General features: G+C 31.7%; 1 non-coding gene across 1 annotated transcript; it reads left to right on the forward strand.

Moving 5' to 3' along the window:
- The first annotated feature begins 3493 nt into the window (after positions 1-3493).
- GGTG_20249 lies at positions 3494-3565 on the forward strand. The gene has a single exon. It is a non-coding gene; the product is annotated as a tRNA-Gln (tRNA).
- The last annotated feature ends 3961 nt before the right edge of the window (positions 3566-7526 follow it).

A 7526-nucleotide genomic window follows, 5' to 3' on the forward strand; every position in this document is an offset into this window, starting at 1 on the left:
GTATTATACCGAATATTTTAATTAGCATAAAAATAAACAAAAATAATGCCGTTTGTATTTGGAAAAACCAATAAATTAGCAAACAAAAAATTACCCGGAACCATAAAAAAACAAACCAATTTTAAAATAACAAACCGTAATTTTGCTAAATTGCTTTTTCCCGCTTTGCTTTTTACCCAAACCATTAAGTAAGCAATTAATGTAATTTACGCAAATATTACGCGCAAAATTAAATAATTAACCGAAGCGCAAACGGGAAAAAAATAAAAAAAGCATTTACGTTATTTAATAATAAAGCAAAATGCTTTCGGGGATTTCCGTTAAAGCATTTATTACTTTGCGGGTTATAAATTTGTATTGCTAAACGAAAAAATTAAATTAAAACAAAAAAACGAAAACAATTTGGCGGCGAAAAAATAAAAAAAAACGAATTATATAATTAGCGTTAACCCGCGCGTTGCCGCCGTTATCGTTGCTGGCGCTAAAAAAGCCGTTATTATTATCGGGTACTTTTACCGAAAAAGTACGGGAAACGGGCTAAATAAAAAAGCGTTAAAAGCAACGGGATTGGAAAAAGGAAAAGCAGCAATTGCCGCCCAATTACCATTACAAGCGCCGTTACCGCCGCGGCTAACGCGTTTGGCAAAATTGGCTTTAACCGTGCTTTTTTTTTAAAAAAAGCCGTTAGCTAACATTGCAACCAATTAAAATTAAAAATAAAATTGGAAATGGCCGGAAGCGAAAAAAAGGAAAGTGTAATTAAGCGCCGGAAATAAAAAGCGCGCTAAAAAAAATTGGAACAATAAAAATTAACCGGAAGCAATGCAATAAAAAAATAACGGTTAAAAAAAGGAAGCATTATACCAAAAAAAGAAAAAAGTTAAAAAAAAAGGTAAAAAAGGAAAAAAAGGAAAAAAGAAAAAAAGAAAGGAAAAAAGGAAAAAAACAAGCAGGGCAAAAGGAAAGCACCGGCGAAAAAGCAACCTTTCCAAACCCGCCCGAAACTATTACGCCAGCAAAAAAAAGCACAATTACTTTCCAAATACAATTACTTACTTTTAACAAAGCCATAAACACCCAAATAATAAATATAAAAAGCATTGCTACTTTAACAAAAGCGACCAAGCACCGGGCTAACAAAAATACGTACGAAAACGTCGACAAAAACAACCACCAATACCCAATTATATAAAAAAAAATAACAACAAAAAACAAGCTATACTATACCGGATACAAACCGTACCCGAAAGTATAACGCGGGGCCGGAAAGCGCGAAACGCTAGCTTTACGCAATAATTACCCGGCTGGCCAAGCTTTTGCCCACTAACGGCGATTGCCGGAATTACCCCAAAGCAATAGCGCTTTTTTAAAGCTACATTTTTTATACGTTTTCCTTATAATTTTTCCATATATTAACCTTTACTTTTACTTTACCATTACACCCTTTTGGCCGGGGGCACGAAAACGCTTTTTTGCCGGAGCATTTATTAACAATCGAGCGAATTACAATAAATGGAACCGGCGGTTTAACACCGACCCGGCACCGGTTCGTAAGCGCAAAGTTTTCCTTTTTAGGCCAAACCCAAGGGTTTCCTTTACGCAACATTTAGCAATAGCACTAAGGTCTTTTTTATAAATAAAATAAAGTATAAATATATATATATATATAATTATATTTTGGGCCGGGTACAACATTACGTTAAATATGCTTTAATTTTAGCAAAAAAACATTAAAATCCGGTTTGGAAATATAAAGTAAAAGTTTCCGGTAATTATTAAAAAGGTTAAAATAATTTCGTTAAAAATAGCTAAAAAATTGGTTTAATTGGGACAAGCAATAACCGTGCTAACGATTGCACGTTTGGAAACCCCGGAAAACCCCGGGAAAAAGTTAAAAGCTTTTTTGGAATGGGTTAAAAAAATAGTTGCAAAATATGCGTAGCTTTATAAATTAAACCCTTTGTTAAAACATATAAGTTAAAATTACGCAATTAAATTGGGGAAAAAAACGATGCCGCTTTACAAAAGCATTTATTTTTTATTTAAAAAGGAATTAAAAACTTTTTGGGGGTATTTTAACGAAATTATAACAAAATGTTGGATCCGGCATTTAACCAATTCCGCCGGCGCCGGGATTTTATTCGTTTTAAAAAAGGACGGAAAGCTTTGTTTTTGTATTAATTATTAAGGTTTTAACAAAATTACCAAAAAAACCGGTTAGCATTTCCGTTAATTTACGAAATATTTAACCAGGTATTTAAAAATTGGTACTTTATTAAATTGGATTTAAAAAACGCTTATTACAAAATACGGATTTAATAAAAAAACGAATAAAAAATTGCTTTCCGTTGCAAATGTTACAATTAAGCCTCTGCTCTTAAAGTAAAGCACTAAAGGAATACCGAACAGTAGCACGTAATTTAACAAATTAAAGGGATTTACAAAGTAATTTGGGTGCGGTTTGAATGCTTGTTCCAAAGGTTACTTGAAAGCTAACTAAAGTTTAATTAATGCCGAAGCCCCAGTTAAAAACTACCTAAAACAATAAAAAACCCTTCCTTTTTATACCTTAATGCTTACTTTTTTGGAATCGTAAATTAATTGGCTTATAAGGCCGATTTTGTAAGCTTTTTTAAGCTTTTTTTAAATTAGTAACTTACTTTATTTGCTTTTTTAATCCATTAATCCCAGGTAATTACGTAACCCTTTACCTTTTATGGGGTTTCCGTACCGTGCTACCCTTCCTTTTTGGGCGAAAGTGGTTATTGGTCGTAACATTAAGTTTTTTTTTTAATGGCTAAGCCCTTTTGGCCACGTATTACTATTTTCTTTGCCTTTTTGTTAATCGTAAGTACTTTTTTTTTTATTGTTTAACCGTTCCTTTTTTTTAACAAAATGATTGGGCAAATTTAAAAACGTCCGGTTCGGAAAATTATCCAACGGTACGCTTTGTTATTTGCCGTTTTTAATTTTTCAATTTTAATGCCTTTTTGCTTTATTTATAAAGCTTTTGGTTTTTTTTTTATTAAATATTTTTGAAAAACTTTTTTCGTTATGCTAAATGCGTTCGTTTGGAACGTATTTGGTGCAACGTTTTAAAGGTTTTTTTTTAACTAATTGCGCAAAATTGCTAAGCAGCACTTTAAGTTAAACGCTAAGCTTGCTGTTGCAAAGCGATTTTGCCGTTAAGCCGAAAAGTTAATGCGTGCTAAAAGCGATCGGGTCCAACGTTTGCGCATTTAAAAAAACTTGTGGTTCGAAAAAATAATGCGTGCTGTTTGCCGAAAAATTAACAGCGTTAAAAAGCTGGAGCGGGTAAAGCGGGAAAAAAAAGCGCAAGCTATTGCTGGAGCGGCAATTAGCCTTTTTTTTTGCTTTAACCCAATTTCCTTCCTTTATTTTTTAATTGGGCAGCGTTAAGGGTTAATTTTAACTTTAACCCGCTAGCCTTTTTTCAATTTAATAAGTTGTGGTTTTTTTAACAACTTTTTCCGGTTGTGTAGCGCAATGGTAGCGCGCTTGCTTTTGTAGCGGGAAATCCTGGGTTTAACTCCCGGTGCAACCTTAAATTGTTTTCGCTCGACTTTTGGTTAACGAAAGGGGTTTTTTTCTTTTTTTTTTGCTAATTCCGAAGGCCCAGGGTTTGGTATCGATTTTAAATTGCTTGCGCTTTTTTAATCCGGTAAGTTGTAATTTTTTTAACAATTTCCACAAATTGTATAGCGCAATGGTAACGCACTTGTTTTTGTAACGGGAGGACCTGGGTTTAATTTTTGGTACGATTTTAAATTTTTTTCGCTTAACCTTTGGTTAGCGAGGAAGGTTTTGCTTTTTTTGCTTAAATTTGCTAGCTTATCCTTTAAATATGCTATGGGATTTTCTTTCCTTTACTTTACAAATTCCTCCGAATTTGGGGCTTTTTACAAGCTTTAAAGCTATTGCTAACTTTTTTTTAAATAATACTTTTGCAAAGCTTTTTAGCAATTCCTAAGGTTTGTTGTGTTTTTTTACGTATTGTGCTTATCCCCTTAGCTTTCCCATTTAACAAGGTATTGCTTTTTGCGGTAACGCGTTCGCTCGTTAAGGATAGCCTTAACTTCCTACTTTTGGTTAGGGTTAATTTCCATTAATTTAGTGCTTTTAAAGCCCGAAAGCGTTAACTTTAGCAAAAAAACGTAAAAAACCGAATAAATGCGCATAATTGGTAATAATTGGAATTTATAATTAACTGGAAAAATAATACGAATAACCCGAAAAGGTTCCCATTTTTTCCTATCCAATTTATCGCTTGGCTTTTTTATTTTAATATTAACGCGCAAAAGGTAAGCGTTATCCCTTTTTTTAAAAGTTGGTTTTTCGATCCTTTTTTTGTTAATTTGCTTTATTATTTGGTAACGCAAGTTTTCCAATTTGTTTTAAAAGTTTTGGTGCAATTTGGTAAATTTCGTTATTTAAATTTCCGTTGCTAAAGCTTTAAATCCGGCTTTAAGCTCGTTGTACGCCGTAAAGGTATATTTATAATTAGCGTAAAACGGTGTTTTTTTTATGCTTTTATGCACGGAATTATTGTAAGCAAATTAAGCAATTGGTAACAATTAAACCCAATTATTTTGTTTGTAAATAATATAATAATATAGGTATTGCTTTATCGTTTTGTTGGTTTGTTCCGTTTGTCCATCCGTTTGGGGGTGGTACGCTATTAACAAAGCGTATTTTGCTTCGAAAAGCGCCGTAAGCGTTTTCCAAAACTTGTTTGTAAATAGCTTATTTTGGTTTGCAATTAATTTTTGCGGCATTTCGTAATTCGTTATTACGTGCCGAAAAAAAGCGTATGTTAAAGTAAGCGCGTTGTTACGTTTTTTGTAAAGTAAGTATAAAGCATATTTTGTAAGCTTGTTTATTACTATTAATATATTATTATATTGTATTTTTGTTAAAAGCTTTTTAAATTTAAACAATTTAACGATAAAATTTATAATAATTTTTTGCTATGCCCTTTTTAGCGTTAGTAATGGTTAAAACAATTTGTAAAGGAAATGCTTGCTGGGCTTGTTTTTAACGCATATTTAGCAATTTTTTATTGTTTTTAACATTGTTGCCCGAATTTTGGTAAACCCGTAATGTTGCCGGAGCTTTTTTTATATTTTGGTAATTTTTGGATAACCATAGGCTAATAGCCCGTAAATTTCCAAAATCTTTTTTAAGGTTTAATTTTGCTTTTTGGTTGTTAAAGCTATTGCTTGTTAAATTAAAACCAACGCTTTTTTTTGGCTTTTGGGCCAAAAACGTTTTAATTCTTTTTGGAATAGCGATTTTGTAATTACTTTTTTTGCTTAAAGCATTTGCTTTCCCGTTTTCCGATTTTTTTTGGTACAAAATTTGGAAATCGTAATTTTAAAAATACTGGCTTTAACGGATTTAACGCTTGTTAAAGTTTTGGTTTATAATAAAATGTGCTAGGTTTTTGTAATTGGTATATATCGTAATTTGGTGGTTTGCTTTACATAAATATACCTTTTATTTTTCCAAAGCTTTAATAATAGCAAAAAGCTTTTTATTATGGATTTGGTAATTTAATTTAAGTTTTTTGAATTTTTGCGAAAAAAACGCGCAAAAATGCAGCTTTTTTTTTTATTTCGTTAATTTAATTATTTTTCGATCGCGTAATTTAACGCGTTAATTTTAATTTCGAATGGTTTATTAAAGTTTGGGATAACCAATATTAATTTCCGTAAAATAACGCTTTTAAACTGTTCGAAAGCAATTTATTTTCGAACCCTTTAATGGAATTGGGTATCGTTTTTGGTAAAGTTTGTAAATGGCGTAGCGTTGCCATTAAACCTTTGTATAAACCGTTAATAAAAGTTAAAAAACCTTAAAACGCTTGTACCTTTTGTACGTTGGTAAACGCTAGCCAATCGGCCATTTTTTGTATTTTGGCTGGGTTTATCTTAACTTTTTTTAGCGTAATAACAAACCCGAAAAAAACCATTTCCCGGGTATACCATACGCATTTATCCGGGTTAATTAAAAGCTTTGCGTTTTGTAGCTTTTGCAATATTTAATATATATGTTGCTTGTGCTTTTTTAACGTTTTTAAATATATTAAAATATTATTTAAATACGCTAAAACGAAAATGTCGAAATGCTTTCGGAATACGTAATTAATTATTTGCTGGAACGTAGCTAGCGCGTTAGTTAATTTAAAAGTTATAATTAACAATTCGTATACGCCAAACCGCATTCGGAAAGCAATTATCCATTTTTGTTTTTTTTAATTTAAAACAATTTGTATGCTTTTCGGAAGTTTAAAGCCGTAAAATATTTAGCTTTGCCGAATTTATCGCGTAATTTATCGATAAAAAGCAAAAAATATCGATCCTTTATTGTAGCTTTGTTTAATGGTTGGTAATTAATGCACATTTGTTTTTTCCGGTTTTTTTGGGCATAAATAAGTGTTGCAAGCAGAAGGGATAGGCACGGTGTGAGGCTATTCCGGTTGATATGCTTTAAGGAGGAAAGGATTTAAAGTGCAGGGTCCCGTAAGGGCCTCTGCCCTTTATATACACGTAACTCCCTGTCTTCCTTGCTTACTAAGCTTCCCTCCTAACGCCTAGAAGCGTTATACGCTTCCAGGCAGGGGGACCGCTTTTCCGATGCTTTAAGCATTTAATATTTATGCTTAAGGCTTCCTTATAACAGTATATACTGTTTACTTTGTAACAATAGGATTTCGTATTCCATTGGAAATGTTAAAAGTTTAATTACCCTTTTTTTCAAGTTTTTTTGTAGCTATTTTTTTAACCCTTTTTGTTGCTTAGGGTTAAATTGGTACAGTTTTTGGTACTTAAATTGCGCATTTGGTTTAAATTTAATTTCGTAATTAAACGGCCCGTGTTTTGGAAGTACCGTTTTTAGGTTTTTTTAAAATAACTTCCAATATTTATGGTATTCCGGAAATACGTTGGCTAATTGTTATAGCTTTTATTTAAAGCTATCGTAAAGCGTTGTTGTGGTTTTTTGTAATAAGGTTTAAAAGTTGCTATTTTGCTTTATCCCCGTTAAAATACCCTTTTTCGGCTTTATTTTTACATTGCTTGCAGCCCGTAATTGTTAAGCGTTTTTAATTGTTAATAAAAGCTTTTATTAAAGGTTATTTTTTTTAATTAATTTTTAAATTATGCTTTCGTAGCTACGGGATTTCGAAAACCACATTTTCGTCCCGTATTTTTAACGCGTTTAGCGTTATTTAAAAAGTTTGCTTCGGTATTGGAAATTAAAGTAATTGGTTTTAATATTAATCCATTTATTATTATATTTAATAAATTTCCTTTTTATAATTTCGAAAAGGTATGGCTTGTTTTTTTTGCGTATAAAAATACCGTATCGTAACATTGTTTGTAACAATATGTAATTGCTTTAGGCATTGCAATTAATTAAGGTTTTTAAGCAATAAAAGCTTTATCGCACCCGTATATAAAAATGTTGCTTATTTAGGCTAATCGTTGTTGCTAAAGTTTTTGTTG

The sequence above is a fragment of the Gaeumannomyces tritici genome (assembly GCF_000145635.1).
Source record: "Gaeumannomyces tritici R3-111a-1 unplaced genomic scaffold supercont2.8, whole genome shotgun sequence".
Lineage (NCBI taxonomy): Eukaryota > Fungi > Ascomycota > Sordariomycetes > Magnaporthales > Magnaporthaceae > Gaeumannomyces > Gaeumannomyces tritici.